Source organism: Oncorhynchus tshawytscha, linkage group LG05, assembly GCF_018296145.1.
Source record: "Oncorhynchus tshawytscha isolate Ot180627B linkage group LG05, Otsh_v2.0, whole genome shotgun sequence".
Taxonomy (NCBI): domain Eukaryota; kingdom Metazoa; phylum Chordata; class Actinopteri; order Salmoniformes; family Salmonidae; genus Oncorhynchus; species Oncorhynchus tshawytscha.
Window position 1 is genome coordinate 73,618,845 of NC_056433.1, and position 15,498 is coordinate 73,634,342.

The window sequence follows — 15,498 nt, forward strand, 5'->3', positions numbered from 1 at the left end:
TCAAAGAGATATCATCACTAATGAGCTACACAACAAGTATATGACAGAATTGGGAGTCTGTCTGCCATTTCAGGTTACATAGACCAGGACAAAGCCAGACGTCTGATTCAGAACTACAACCACATCTTCAACCTGAACCTGAGTCCCCTGAGGATCAGTGAGGTCACCTACTGTCATGGAGGGAGAAGACAGGGCAAAGTCCACCTGGACACAGCCCTACAGTACCTAATGGAACTGTGATGAAGGTGTTTGGTGAGGACTTGTAATACTGTATGTGTGGGGTGTGGTGTGTGTTGAAGACTGTAGGTTTTTGTCCGTAAGTAAATATTGGCATTATCTTTGTAGTAGCTACTATGTAATGTGAGTCTTGTTTAGAAAGCAACATTTGGGCAGAAAATAAAACATTTTTCTCTATACACTTTCACTCGAATACTTCCAGTTCATTACTGCATTAATAATTTAGTGCTCTAGCTGTGAATCACATCAGACTAGTCAATGCATCCAGTGCAAGGGCTTTGAAAGTAACTGAAGCCTCAACCCAATGCCCATCGGTACCAGATCAGTCCCAGGTCCAGTTGCGTATCGATCATTTAGACATTTAGTGGCCCTTTTGGGTACTTTGGATTATCACAGATGTCTGTAATTATCTCTGACTTATCACATGTAAAATATTTCACAAATAAAAATGTAATGATAATACTGTGAAACATTATCTTAAATTTAAATCTTTAACTTAGTTAATACCATTGGTGTTTAATATGAGGATGTAGGAATGTATTTTATGTTTTTGTTTTACAATGTTAATATGTTTTGATGTCAAACTGGTGGCAGTTGTGAAAAAAGTAAATAGTTGGAAGACTTGCAGAGGTAATGGAAAATAATTCCATTGTTGATTAGAAGCTTTTTTTTAAATGAATGAAAAATGAATTAGGCTATTTTCTGTTGAACCATATGGTCTATCTACTAGAATCTCATGGACAAAATGGACACAGGTATATAAAACATGTATACTTTTTATGAATACATTTTTTACAGTTATCCAAGTATAAATGACCAGAGTTACCACAGGTTGCCATATATTTTCTGTTAATTACCCAAATTACAGAAGATTCTGGTAACTTTGGTAAATTGCCGGTAGCTTTGCAACCCTATACGAGACTTTCTACTAATACTAGCTGAAAGATAGTGGCTGTGGTCGTAATGAAGACTGGACAGGTGTAGAAACATTTATTCTGCAGGCAATGTTATCAAGTTGTGTAATACGTTGCCTGTCTCTTTTTGCATCTCACCTGCATTTCCTCACCAAGGCCTCACAGTTCTTCATGTTGTCCATCAGATAGTTGTGGTAGCCACGGAACTTTATGCCGTTGTCTAGGAAACGCTGGACCATCTCATCCTGGTCATCAAGGTGTCCTTTGTCCACTCCGTGGAGCATCTCCAGGTGCTCCAACTCCAGTCTGCCCAAAGACTTTCTTCATTATTTATACAAAAACACATTTAGACTTTCTTTGTGAACAGTGCAATCAATTGCAAATGACTGTGTTCCAGTTTCATGAAAATAAATAATAGTGCAACGACAGCCCTTCCATAAGACTCCTATAGCCTACCTGCTCCTGTTCCTCCAGTATATCCTCAATGTCCCATATATATGAGTTCAGCCTACCCAACGCTCTCCGATGTGACCCATAATGGTCCTAACCAGGCGCATCCTGTTGGCCCAGGTACAGAGAGACTACGGCCAGGACAGCCATCCCAAGCAGGGTGGATATGATCAGTGAGCAGAGACAGACCCTCCTGCAACCCTGTCCACACCTAAATAGAAGAGGCTATTTCAGCCACTCATGGAGGACAAAGTTGATTTAAAAATATTTGTTTTGAAAAACCAATTTGTTTCAGCGTGTAGCCTTCATCTGGGTTTTACAGACAGAAGTGGGACATGCTGTAGAAAAAAAATTGGCTTTTCGTCAACACCTCCTATGGCTCTCCCCGAGTCAAGCTCCACAGCAGGTCAGGGGCTACCAGGACAGTCCGTATAGCCAGGACTAACAGCCACAGCATCAGTCTCACCAGATTCAGCACACACCACTGGGCCCACCGAAGCATTGTATCTGGATAGAATAGGTCTTAAGGGTGGTCAATATAGTGGCATCAAATACAATGATCCTATTGAATTATTCTGATTCTATGTGGAATTCTCTGTGCATCAATGTCAGTATAATTTGGAGTGAAAACCGAGAAAATGAAGAAGAAAATGAAGGTGTTATGAATAGTGTCTTATCTTTTGTCCACTCGCCTTGCTATCTTGAAATAAAACTGCCTGATGTTTTTGTTGTTGTGCTCTAGAATCCAGAGGTAATTTAGAACATCGGGTGACTGGTTCATTCTACTCCTATGTGTTCGTACCTTCGATTTCAGCACTATCTAGCATTGGTCAGCGGCACTTCCAGTTACAAGATGGGAAAATAACAATTTGCAAACTAAACAATTTGTATGGATTAACGCAAAGACATTTAAAACCTAGTCTAGCCGACTGCTTGAAATCATACTATCTTTCGGAGAAGGTGTATTGCTGTTAAGAATGTTAATAAACCACTCCCATGAAGCGATGGACAACAAGGATGTATTTGATTGTTTCATTTCTGTGAAACCGAAAGTAAAATATCGACTTGAGGAGATCAACTGAAAAACTGTTTGGTAAGCTTTATTCTACAACTACGTTAAGTATTCGTACCTGTTGTTTCTTGTTTTATATGTTGAAGAATGAGCCAGTGCTCGAGAGCCTAAAGTTGTCTGCCTAGTGACGACAGGTAGCTCAGTAAACGCCTGAGTTTTGAACTTCATTGAACATAACTACATTATTGTATTACAGTAGCCGTAAACGCCTGCGGTTTGAACATCATTGAACATAACTACATTGTTGTACTACAACAGATATTTATTGTTGAAGTATCCAGCAGCAAAGACAGATGATGGGGAAAGAGAACCAACATAGACCATTAACCATGAGCTATAGAGACGCCCTTCAAACACAATCTAACAAAGGTGAGCTTTCTTTTTTAATTGAGTTAGGGTACTGTATTTTGTAATATCAGTATATGACAACCCAACCTTTTTGCTTTGGGGAGGGTTGTGTGTTTTTTATTGGGCACAGGGAAGGGTAGTGTGTTTTCCCCCGATTTACATTCACTCTTTTGCAGATTTGACTATATAATGTCTCCATCCTAGCCAACTTTCCTTGTCTGCTAGCATGCGCCTCCACTATATCAAGGTGTTTTGGTATTTGCCTTATGCGCTATGGTTTTCCTGCTCTCTAACTTTTAATAAAAAAACTGGGTGGTTTGAGCCCTGAATGCTGATTGGCTGACAGCGGTGGTATATCAGACTGACAAAACATGTATTTTTACTGCTTAAATTACATTGGTAACTAGTTTATAATAGCAATAAGGCACCTCAGGGGTTTGTGGTATATGGCCAATGTTCTTATCCGTGATCCTTCTGCATATCCTTCTTCCCCTTTTCCACATTTTGTTACGTTACAGCCTTATTCTAAAATTGATTAAATAGTTTTTTTCCTTGTCAATCTACCCCATACTGACAAAGCAAAAACAGGTTTTTAGAAATGTTTGCACATTAAAAAACAGAAATACCTTATTTACATACTGCAACTATTCAGACCCTTTGTTATAAGACTGAAACATGAGCTCAGGTGCATCCTGTTTCCATTGATCATCCTTGAGATGTTTCTACAACTTGAATGGAGTCCACCTGTGGTAAATTCAATTGATTGGACATGATTTGGAAAGGCACACGCCTGTCTATATAGGGTCCCACAGTTGACAGTGCATGTCAGAGCAAAAACCAAGCCATGAGGTTGATGGATTTGTCTGTAGAGCTCCGAGACAGGATTGTGTCGAGTCACAGATCTGGGGAAGGGTACCAAAAAATGTCTGCAGCATTGAAGGTCCCCGAGAACACAGTGGTCACCGTCATTCTTAAATGGAAGAGGTTTGGAACCACCAAGACACTTCCTAGAGCTGGCTAAACTGAGCAAGCAGGGGAGAAGGTCCTTGGTCAGGGAGGTGACCAAGAACCTTATGGTCACTCTGACAGAGCTCCAGAGTTCCTCTGTGGAAATGTGAGAATCTTCCAGAAGGACAACCATCTCTGCAGAACTCCACCAATCAGGCCTTAATGGTAGAATGGCCAGATGGAAGCCACTCCTCAATAAAAGGCACATGACAGCCCGCTTGGAGTTTGCCAAAAGGCACCTAAAGGACTCTCAGACCATGAGTAACACGTTTATCTGGTCTGATGAAACCAAGATTGAACTCTTTGGCCTGAATGCCAAGTGTCACGTCTGGAGGAAACATGGCACCATCCCTATGATGAAGCATGGTGGTAGCAGCATCATGCTGTGAGGATGTTTTCCAGCGGCATGGACTGGGAGACTAGTCAGGATCGAGGGAAAGATGAAGTACAGAGAGATCCTTGATAAAAACTTGCTCCAGAGTGCTCAGTACCTCAGACTAGGGCAAAGGTTCACCTTCCAACAGGACAATGACCCTAAGCACACACTGTGCGTGATGACCTAGTGCACATAAAAATAACTTCTGCAGTTAAATTCTCATGTACCGAATGAAAAATACAAGTTAAATGGGTTCCATGGCATTATCAACATTACTGATGGTTTTGTCACAAAAACTGTTGCGTTTTATAGCAAATGTGCGCATTATTAACAGCAGCCAAGCATCGATCATCATGTCACCAGAATAAGACCCTCAATATTGATTGGACACTCACCACCATGGATACTCACCACCTTGGATACTCACCACCCTGTGAAGTTCATCATTTCTTTAATCTGCTAATCAACTGCATGCTTTCACGAGTTGTATTGGGAGGACCACTTAACATATCATCGCATGACTCCCAAGTTTACTTCGACATGGTCATTATATCAATATTTGTGCATAAAGGCGTTTCCACTGCCATTTCTCACATAATTCATTTTACACACAAAAATATCCAACCATGTCGACCAAACAAATTGTCTGTCGGCATTTACCGTTTCATCAGCCCAGTTTTTTTATTATTAATGCGTCAGGTAATTAATCCTCATGAAATGTTTGTATGGAAACCTGGTAAGTGTCTGCAGCCGGCACTTGAAGTGTAATGAGACAGACAGGGAGAGCGAGCTCGTCCATGGTTCTGAACGAACCCTCAACCTTCTGGCCGTTACATGCTGACCACACCGCTCACGTTACCTGTGCGAGCTTTCTAATTCTGAGGGGAGAGATTCTGCAAGTGATTTACAGTACAAGGGGAGTCATGATTGAATCAGACCCCCCCCCAGTACATTTTTAACTATCCCTAATTTGGTTATATTACAGCAATGAAAGGATAGCACCTGATTGCAACCTCATAAGATGATTCTCTTTTCTTTTTCTTAAAAAGTAAGGACTTCTGCTAGACCAGCAGCCCCTACTACTGCCCAGAACAGTTACCTGACCAGACTGAGGAGCAGCCTCCATGACCTGATGAACCAGCACCCAGAGGGAGTACCCCTTTCCCGTATGAGTCAGGCCTGCTCTCTCCTCTTGCACCCGGAGGTACTTAAGCCCTATCCCTCCACCAGGTACCTCTTGGCCTCCCTCCCCACTGTGGTGAGGCTTCAGGGGATCGGGGTACAGACCCTGGTGCTCCCAGCACTAAGCCATTGTGGAGGTGGGACGGATGCTGGTCGTGTTGGTTGTCGCTAGCCTTCTCGACCTATGCCAAGCAGGGACCAGGCCGTCCGCAAAGAGACTGATTTCAAGATTCCAATCAAAGCCAAGACAACGGAAGAACCTCAAATGTACACAGCCCATAACGATATCAGGGAAAAGCATTAGGGAAGTCTACATACAAGACAATGGCACGTCTTACAAGACGGGATACACACAATCAACACATTCTTACCATGAAAGCACACGCCTGTGAATTACAGATGTATGATTTTTTACATTTTTAGACTGTGGCAATACAATTCATTCAACTATTTTATATTTATGATACATCATGGAAAACAAGATTTCACTGTACATGTTTGACCATAGATACTTTGTGCCCAATTTTATTCATTGTTTGACAGATTTTAGACAAGTAAACCTAGAACGCTACATAAACCAATCACTGTTGTGCAGCGTCAATTTGATTATATTTTTCTTAGCGTGATAAGCGACATACTTTACCATATAATAACAGTTTTCTAAACATTTGAATAAAACATTCTGAAAAACACGGAAAGTGTTTTTTTTTGCCTCAAACGGAACAGGCAAGGTCTATTCTATCATGTTAAGGTCACATCCATTCAACAGCATTGTACAATAACACACCCACTACCTCTTCAACACTCTAGTCATCTTACTTTCCCCACACAACCTATAACATTCAGTACAATAAATTCAAAATAAACCAAACACTTTGAATGACACTGAGGGGCAACGCTGTTACATTTAATGCCTGTTTGCCTGAGGCTGATGCCGTGCAGGTGTTGGTACGCATGCATACACACATTCATTCACGCACACGTAATTCAGTTGTCCTTGATGTCTTGTTTTATGTTCTCCTTTGTTTTTCGCTTTTGTTCATTGTTGCTGCATTGGGGGACAGGGTAATGGAATTATTTTTTCATTATTATTTTTATCAGGGGGGGGGGGTCTTGGATGATTGAGGGGCAGCTCTCGGGAACTGTGGGGGGGATCTTGGAGGACTGGTGGCCTGGCGGTTGGGAACTTGGGCCGGTGGCTGATTGGTTCCTGGGTCGGGTCCCTGTTTTTGACCATGTGGGAGAACTGTCGACATGCCCTTGGGCAGGACGTTGACCCTGGTTGCTTCTGTGGGTCCCTCTGGATGGGAGTCTGTTAGATGACAATGTTGAGCGGCTTCACTGCAGGTAGATTGTATGTTTAATATTCCGTAAAATAAAAATGTAAAAAGTGCTCACGGTGCCATACGGCTGTCTCCATACCGATTCACCTTTAGCTCCTCTCCCTCTAGTCTACTTTGTTTTAACATGATTACTCCACCACAGGGCAAGCTGTAGCAGTTACCCAAGATGGGTATCTAACTGTCAACATCATTAGTCAAAGGGCAAGGAACATCGTCACTACCTCGCTCTCCAACCAAGGGGCTTTAATTAAGGAGCAAACTGAACCGAAGAAAACATTCTGCAACTCTTGGAAGTTGATAGAAATGTGTCTTTATTGTTCAAACCAACACATTTCGACTCATAGACACTGTTCTTCAAGAGTTGTTGAATTTCCTCTATACTTCAACATCCCATTAGTTATAAAACTCCCTTGATAATTAAAGTCATTCACACAGCATGTTTTGAGATGAGCTAAGTTTAATTCCATTATTCACCCTGCTGCCCTAGCATTTTCATTAGCTAGCATTTGGTGTTAAGACTAAAGAAGACCTTTAGTTTCATCATATTATTCACTCATTGGTAGACAATCTTGGCCTATGTGATTACTAAACTCAGGTTGGGTTTTGATACAGATGCTTGATACATACGGCCCCTGGTCTCAGTGTTTGGTGCCAAGGCTGTGACAGAGCATGGTGAAGGGTTTGGGTTTGTGGATCAGGTTGAAGATTGCCCTCCGTGTCCTGGGGAGAAGTGTTGGGGGGCCAGGATAAACACAGGTGCTGCAGCAGGGATGTGAAGAACACAGACAGATCCAACTGGCCAGCTACTCCCCCAGACACCCCCACGGGCCTTCAGAGGACAGGGAGCCAGTCAAATCAGGGTTGGGGTCCTTTTCAATTCAGTCAATTTAGGAAGTAAATTTAAATTCTAAAAATTACTCAATGCTACTCAGAGAAAAAAATATACACTGCTCAAAAAAATAAGGGGAACACTGTAACTCCAAGTCAATCACTCTTCTGTGAAATCAAACTGTCCACTTAGGAAGCAACACTGATTAACAATACATTTCACATGCTGTTGTGCAAATGGAATAGACAACAGGTGGAAATTATAGGCAATTAGCAAGACACCCCCAATAAAGGAGTGGTTCTGCAGGTGATAACCACAGACCACTTCTCAGTTCCAATGCTTCCTGGCTGATGTTTTGGTCACTTTTGAATGCTGGCGGTGCTTTCACTCTAGTGGTAGCATGAGACGGAGTCTACAACCCACACAAGTGGCTCAGGTAGTGCAGCTCATCCAGGATGGCACATCAATGCGAGCTGTGGCAAGAAGGTTTGCTGTGTCTGTCAGCGTAGTGTCCAGAGCATGGAAGCGCTACCAGGAGACAGGCCAGTACATCAGGAGACGTGGAGGAGGCCGTAGGAGGGCAACAACCCAGCAGCAGGACCGCTACCTCCGCCTTTGTGCAAGGAGGAGCACTGCCAGAGCCCTCCAGCAGGCCACAAATGTGCATGTGTCTGCTCAAACGGTCAGAAACAGACTCAATGAGGGTGGTTTGAGGGCCCGACGTCCACAGGTGGGGGTTGTGCTTACAGCCCAACACCGTGCAGGACGTTTGGCATTTGCCAGAGAACACCAACATTGGCAAATTCGCCACTGACGCCCTGTGCTCTTCACAGATGAAAGCAGGTTCACACTGAGCACATGTGACAGACGTGACAGTCTGGAGATGCCATGGAGAACGTTCTGCTGCCTGCAACATCCTGCAAGCGCGCAGCAGGTTTGGGTTCCGTGTTAGCCAAAAACATTTAAACTCAGTTTCACAATTCCTGACATTTAATCCTAGTAAAAATTCCCTGTCTTAGGTCAGTTAGGATCCCCACTTTATTTTAAGAATGTGAAATGTCAATAATAGTAGAGTGAATGATTTTTTAGACTTGTGGAGATCTACCATTTCTTTTCCTGAGGTCTTAGCTGATTTATTTTGATTTTCCCATGTCAAGCAGAGGCACTGAATTCACTCAAATGATGTTAATTAGCCTATCAGAGGCTTCTTAATTAAGCCATGACGTAATTTTCTGGAATTTTCCAAGCTGTTTTTCCACAGTCAACTTAATGTATGTAAACTTCTAACCCACTGGAATTGTGATACAGTGAATTATAAGTGAAATAATCTGTCTGTAAACAATTGTTGCATGCACAAAATAGATGTCCTAACCGACTTGCCAAAACTATAGTTTGGCAACAAGAAATTTGTGGAGTGGTTGAAAAACCTATGTAAACTTCCGACTTCAACTGTACTGTACATACAGCAATATTCTCTATATGGCCATATTGTTCTCTCCAAACAAAAAAGATCATTTGGGCCAATGAGAAGAGGGACTCACCCAGAGAAAAGGCCAGAAAGTTAGCAGGGTTAAAAGGTATCTGGGTACTTCCGGTGGTCTTTTCCCGTCAGGATCGCAGTCAAGTTGACAAAGTTGGTACATTGGGGGGGTGCAGTCGAACCCCAACACATGAAAAATCTAATCACATCGTTCTGGGATTTTTAAATAAACACAGATAAGCAATAGGAAAGCAGAACGGAGTCTAAAATGGCTGCCTATTCCCTACATTAATATCAGCACTTTTAATTTCTCACACACACACACACACACACACACACACACACACACACACACACCTTGAATGTATGAGTCCCCATCTGATGTGAAGGTGGTGTCAGTCCCGGCCAGGAAGAGATCAGCCACTGACAACACCATGTTCTCCTCGAAGTACGCTGAGTCCGGACGCGAGTCCTGCTGCTCCACAGAGATCAAGGAATAGTGACAGATATGACATCATATTTATGACAACAGACAATTGAGACTTGAACAAAAATGTAGTCTCTATGGTTGCCATGTTTGATAACAGCTAAATCAACCAGGATTCAAAATTTACAAAAATACTATAGTTTAAAAAAATATATATTCCAGACTGTAGCTTTAAGGATGACCTCCAGAGAGCCTTCTATTCACAGATTTACCACTTAAAGGAAAAAACAAGCATTATATAAAATATGGTGTTTGGAGAGACCTATTTGTCACTTAGTTACTCTTCATCTTCTATGGGTCACTTACTCTAAGAGTCTATGACGTATCAGAGGTTGTCCCTGTCCAGGGTCTTGCAGTGCTGCCTGGCCACCTCCGACACATTCCTCGATGCTCTGGTGAGGCCCTGGGAAATGGTTCATAAACGGGAACAGATTAAAGATCTAAAGAAATGTATCAAGCCAAATATTTTGAAAGAAACTACCTGAAAAAACATCAGTTAAATACGGTACACATGATGCTATAATCTTATTTTGAATCTCATTAGCTCTTAAATGTTCCCGTTACTAATATGGTCATTTTTCACCTATTGCCTCTACATATTTTTAGAGTAGTGATACATTACTAGAGTGGCCCATGTCATAAACCTTCATAACTCTAGAAGGGCAGACATTTTGGTCAAAGATAAATTCCAAACAAGTCAAATTGCAACCATTCAAATGTTTTATTTATTTCTATGGGTACTCCGTACTCGTACCTGGCCGAGAGCAGATCCATTCAGGAAGAGATTTTAATTGCGGATGTCCAGGAGGCTGTGGAAATGGTGTCCTTTTACTCATAGCAGTCCAAACACCACTGAGCAGATGATGTTGGACACGGCCTTCACGATCACGTGTTGTGGGTTGAATGGATTCTCTTCATGATAAAACCACCACAGATCACAGTGAAAACTTTACACAGCTGGTCAGCGTCCTTCATCACACAACAGTAGATTTAATGTACCACTGACAAGATTCCAATAAGCCAATAGAAAATGTCTATGTGGCACAATCAGGATTACTTTTCGGGGCAGTCCTGCCAAAAACGAATTACCGCCCTCCTTGTGTAGCACCTGAATAAGGTAGTGGGCCTCCTCTGTGACCCGATGATCCAGAGATTTCTTACCCAGACTGAAGGCCTTAAGAGTGAGAAAGACTAACTTCCTGTTGACACCCAACTTTCCCCTGTAGACATCAAAATCCCTGAGTGGTAAAATAAATCATATTGGGTATATCTAGCTGGCACCCTATTCACTATGTAGTGCACAACGTTTGACCAGGGTCGATTGGGCTATGGTCAAAAGTAGTGCACTTGTACTCGACTTTGTGACGTGTCAATGCTTTATATCCATCCTAGCACTTGAGTGCAAGAGACCCAATCAAAACCATCTGTTCCAGCACTGCAACAATCTTTGATTAATGAAAAGGAAAATGTGTGCTTTTTAGTTACACCTGGTGGCAAATATTGCAGAAATAATTCTGGTAGTATCTCAAATATGCTTTCTTTTAGCTCAGCAAAAGTGGGGTATACTGTCTCTTCAGTGCATGTTTGATTGAATTCCAGCCTCATTAAATGCAGTCTCAGGCTACGGTCCAAACACTTAAGTGGACACCTCTGATGACGTATCATGACATCTGACTAGTATACACTTAAATGGACCACCCTTGGCCAGAAATTCGTCACTCGTTCATCCCACAATGATTGTGTTTTCATCCACCGGTAGCTTGTGGCTGCTTTAAATGCACTAGTCAATTATAATTGCATGTCTACTTATATTAGATATATAATTATTAATATACACCTACTGTATGATAGCTAGCAAATTAATTAGCTAACTAACATTAGCTTGCCTAGCTGGAACTTCTGAAGAAACAAGTTAATTCTACAATTTCCAAAAGGTTACCAAACAAAAACACATTTACTTTTTGCGAGTCGTGTTTGTGACGTCATGTGCATTAGTAGCATAATTTCTAACTTATTTGCATACATTTGTACTTACACTTGTATGTTGACTTCTCCATTGATGTTGTTTTTAAGTTTTCGCAGACTTTTCTTAGCAAATGTACAATTGTCGCAAAATTGAATAATGGGGAGGTACATTCGCAAAGCTGACTAAAAACGAGGGCTGAGAGGCTTGCGCTGCAAACTTCCCTTGCTTGGCTAATCATTTGTACCGCCCTCCAAGATGACAATGAGGATTCCTCCAAGGGCATAAGGCGAGGTTAAGTGGACAAGGGTGTCTTTTAAATGTTTGGACCACAGCCTTAGGTTACCACAGCAAGCCTGGGTAAAGCCTAAAGTGTGCACTTGCTCACTTCCCTTCACTCACTGATTTGAAAGGAAATGACTGGTAGCCCATGCCTCTACCAATCCAATGCTTTTCGATTTGTGTGAAGTAGTAAACAAGTGTACACTTTAAGATAAAGGGGATAATATTGTGAAAGCAGAGGCTACAGGAAATGTAATGTGATTGACCAAATGGGAGTGCATCCCAAATGGCACCCTATTCGGGTTCTGGTCAAAAGTAGTGCACTATATAGGGAAAGGGGTGTCATTTAGGATGCATATGTGATCATGTCACTGACCTCCTCTGTAGATGATCCAGTCCAGAACAGGCATAGATGGCCTCCCTGAAAACACGGCTCCATTCCGGACCAGAGTCACATTGGTGACGTGGAGAGTGTTCAGCACTATAGACAGCTTCCAGCTGTTAAAGGAATACTCCACTCAAACATTTTGTTATTTATTAGTCCCAAACTGTTTTGCATGTCAGCAGTCGCATTTTCAAGGCATAGGATTTTTCCAGAAGCAAAATGTCAATTGCATCATCATGATGTGATAAGTGATACTTTGCTTCTTGAAAATGCTAAATCTTGAAAACGTGACTGTTATAAATGCAAAAACATTTTGGGATTGTATTAAGTAGACTAATGAAAAACAATTCCAAAAAATATTTTGAGTGAATTTTCCCTTTAATTATTCTTTCGGGGCGGTTTTCCCCCACACACAAATTAAGCATAGTCTGGACTAAAGATCACTTTCAAATGGAGATGATCCATTACGTTTGCCTTTTAGTCCAGGACTAGGCTTAATCTTGTGTCTGAGAAACAGGTCCTTCATCTATATTAGTTAGGAAACTGCAGAAAGTCAAACTGACTTGACTTAATCCCTTTTAATGAATAATAAAAGGATCATTTGGTGGGTCAGTGCCATAGTGCAGTTTCGTGGCCCCCCGCACGGTCCAACTTTTCCCCCACAAATATTTATCTTAATTAAAATGAATATTTCAAATATGTAACAAATCATTATTTTACTAACTGGATTTATGTCAACTCAGTGAGACACCATAAAAGCCTTTTCATTTTTACAATGATTGTCCAACAAGTGTTTAAAGGCCTTGATTGATTAATTCTAATTCTGTTATTCAGATATGTAATACAAATCTCCAAAATTCTTTTGGATTAATAGCCCTATTAAATGCACCAGGGATAATGTATTTGGCATGGTTGTTTTTCTAGATTTAGAACATAAAACATTTATAAAGCAAACAATATCCCTAAAGTCTAGCACAGAAAATACTTCAATGTTTTAAGCATAGGTTGCAGAACAGTGATTACAATACTTATTCAGAATATTGACAAAACATTGAGTCCATCAGTAGAGTTGACAACAGCTATTTGACCTAGATTGTGTGTATGCGTCTAGTTCGGTCCTTGAGCTGTTCTTGTCTATTGATGTTCTGTATTATGTCATTCTGTATTATGTTTAATGTTTTGTGTGGACCACAGGAAGAGTAGCTGCTGCTTTTGCAACAGCTAATAGGGAGCCTAATAAAATACCAAATACTCAAAAACAGACCTTTTTGCCTCTAAAGAAACTTAAATTAACATTTTTAAAATATGGAAAAATATTTTTAGCAAATTTGCTTTTCCTCAGTTGCTTTAAGAGATTCTAAAACCTAATTAAATGTACCAGAATATGAATTTTGGTTCAAATATATATCTTAATCTATCAGGCAGATGGAGCTGACAGTTAATGGTTGTGACCACGGTGATTCTAATATTATTAAAATCAAAAATTTTATCAAAATTAGAGAACTTCAGACTACAAGTGGTCTTGTTGTACTACATGTAATGAAGAAATTAATATGGAGTCCTTATGGTAAATAGCTGTCCCTACTTATTCCTAATTTAGGATTTTTGACAAATCTGACAGACCAAATCTCCATACACATCTTTAAGGAATCATAGTTTTGAGAGAAATATTCTTTAAAGTCAGAGGGCTATTGCAAGAAACTACATAAGATAATGGTTATTAACTGAAATGTTTTTGCCAGTTTGTATATTTTTAAACACTTTTATTTGGATCCTTAACTATGGACAAGGGCATTTCCAGACAGAGCCGACATGGAAATACCAAAAACAAATATTTTCCCTTGGAAAATCCCTCTAAATGTAAAAATTCTCAACACTATATAAATAAAGTTTCCCTGCCGGACAAGGATTGTCCGACTTTCAAAAATCTCTGGACAAATTTCCTACACATTTTGCCATAAGGCTGAGAGAAAATGTTGCAATTTTAAAGCAAATATCATTTAATTCTAAACATTCCTTCATGGCTTATGATGTGTTCATATGCTATCTGGGGAGGCCCGACCTCCGTGGGCCATGCCAGTATGGTGGGGGCTTATATGTGTGTCCTATTTCACCCATGAACAAGTGTGTATTATGTATTAAGTGTGTAAACGACCACCCCCCATCAGTGTCAAAAGCTCCCTAAAACACTTCTGCGTGTGGACCCGTCTAATCGACCGGGCCCGGGTATCCTGGAAGGATACTGACCTCATCCCGTCAGTAGAGGATGCCTGGTTGCTCTTCAAAAGTGCTTTCCTCACAATTTTTATTTCACCTTTATTTAACCAGGTAGGCTAGTTGACAAGTTCTCATTTACAATTACGACCTTTCCAAGATAAAGCAAAGCAGTGCGACACAAACAACAGAGTTAAACATTGGATAAACAAACATACAGTCAATAACAATAGAAAAAGTCAATAATAGAAAAAGTATATATACAGTGTGTGCAAATGAGGTAAGCCAATAAATAGGCCATAGTGGTGAAATAATTCAAATTTAGCAATTAAAACACTGGAGTGAGATGTGCAGAAGAGGGGATGGGGTAGTTGGATGGGTTATTTACAGATGGGCAATGTACAAGTGCAGTGATCTGTGAGCTGCTCTGACAGCTGGTACTTAAAGTTAGTGAGGGAGATAAGTCTCCAGCTTCAGAGATTTTTGCAATTCGTTCCAGTCATTGGCAGCAGAGAACTGGAAGGAAAGGCGGCCAAAAGAGAAATTGGCTTTGGGGGTGGCAAGTGAAATATACCTGCTGGAGCGCGTGCTACGGGTGGATGCTGCTATGGTGACCAGTGAGCTGAGATAAGGCGGGGCATTAACTAGCAAAGACGTATAGATTACCTGGAGCCAGTGGGTTTGGCTTCAGGTATGCCATACAACTCTCCTTCCGTGGCCTCCAACTGCTCATAAATGCAAGTAAAACTAAATGCATGCTCTTCAACCGATCACTGCCCGCACCTGCCCGCCCACCCATTTATCACTACTCTGGACGGTTCTGACTTGGCATTTGTAGTTGTCCACATATTCTTAGGTGTCTGGTTAGACTGTAAACTCTCCTTCCAGACTCACATTAAGTATCTCCAATTCAAAATTAAATCTTGAA

The 15,498-nt window shown here is 41.1% G+C and overlaps 1 long non-coding RNA gene across 1 annotated transcript; it reads left to right on the forward strand.

Moving 5' to 3' along the window:
- Positions 1-2,583: 2,583 nt before the first annotated feature.
- LOC112251851 lies at positions 2,584-6,279 on the forward strand. Its single transcript, XR_002953735.1, has 3 exons — positions 2,584-2,694; positions 2,932-3,042; positions 5,455-6,279. It is a non-coding gene; the product is annotated as an uncharacterized LOC112251851 (long non-coding RNA).
- Positions 6,280-15,498: the final 9,219 nt, after the last annotated feature.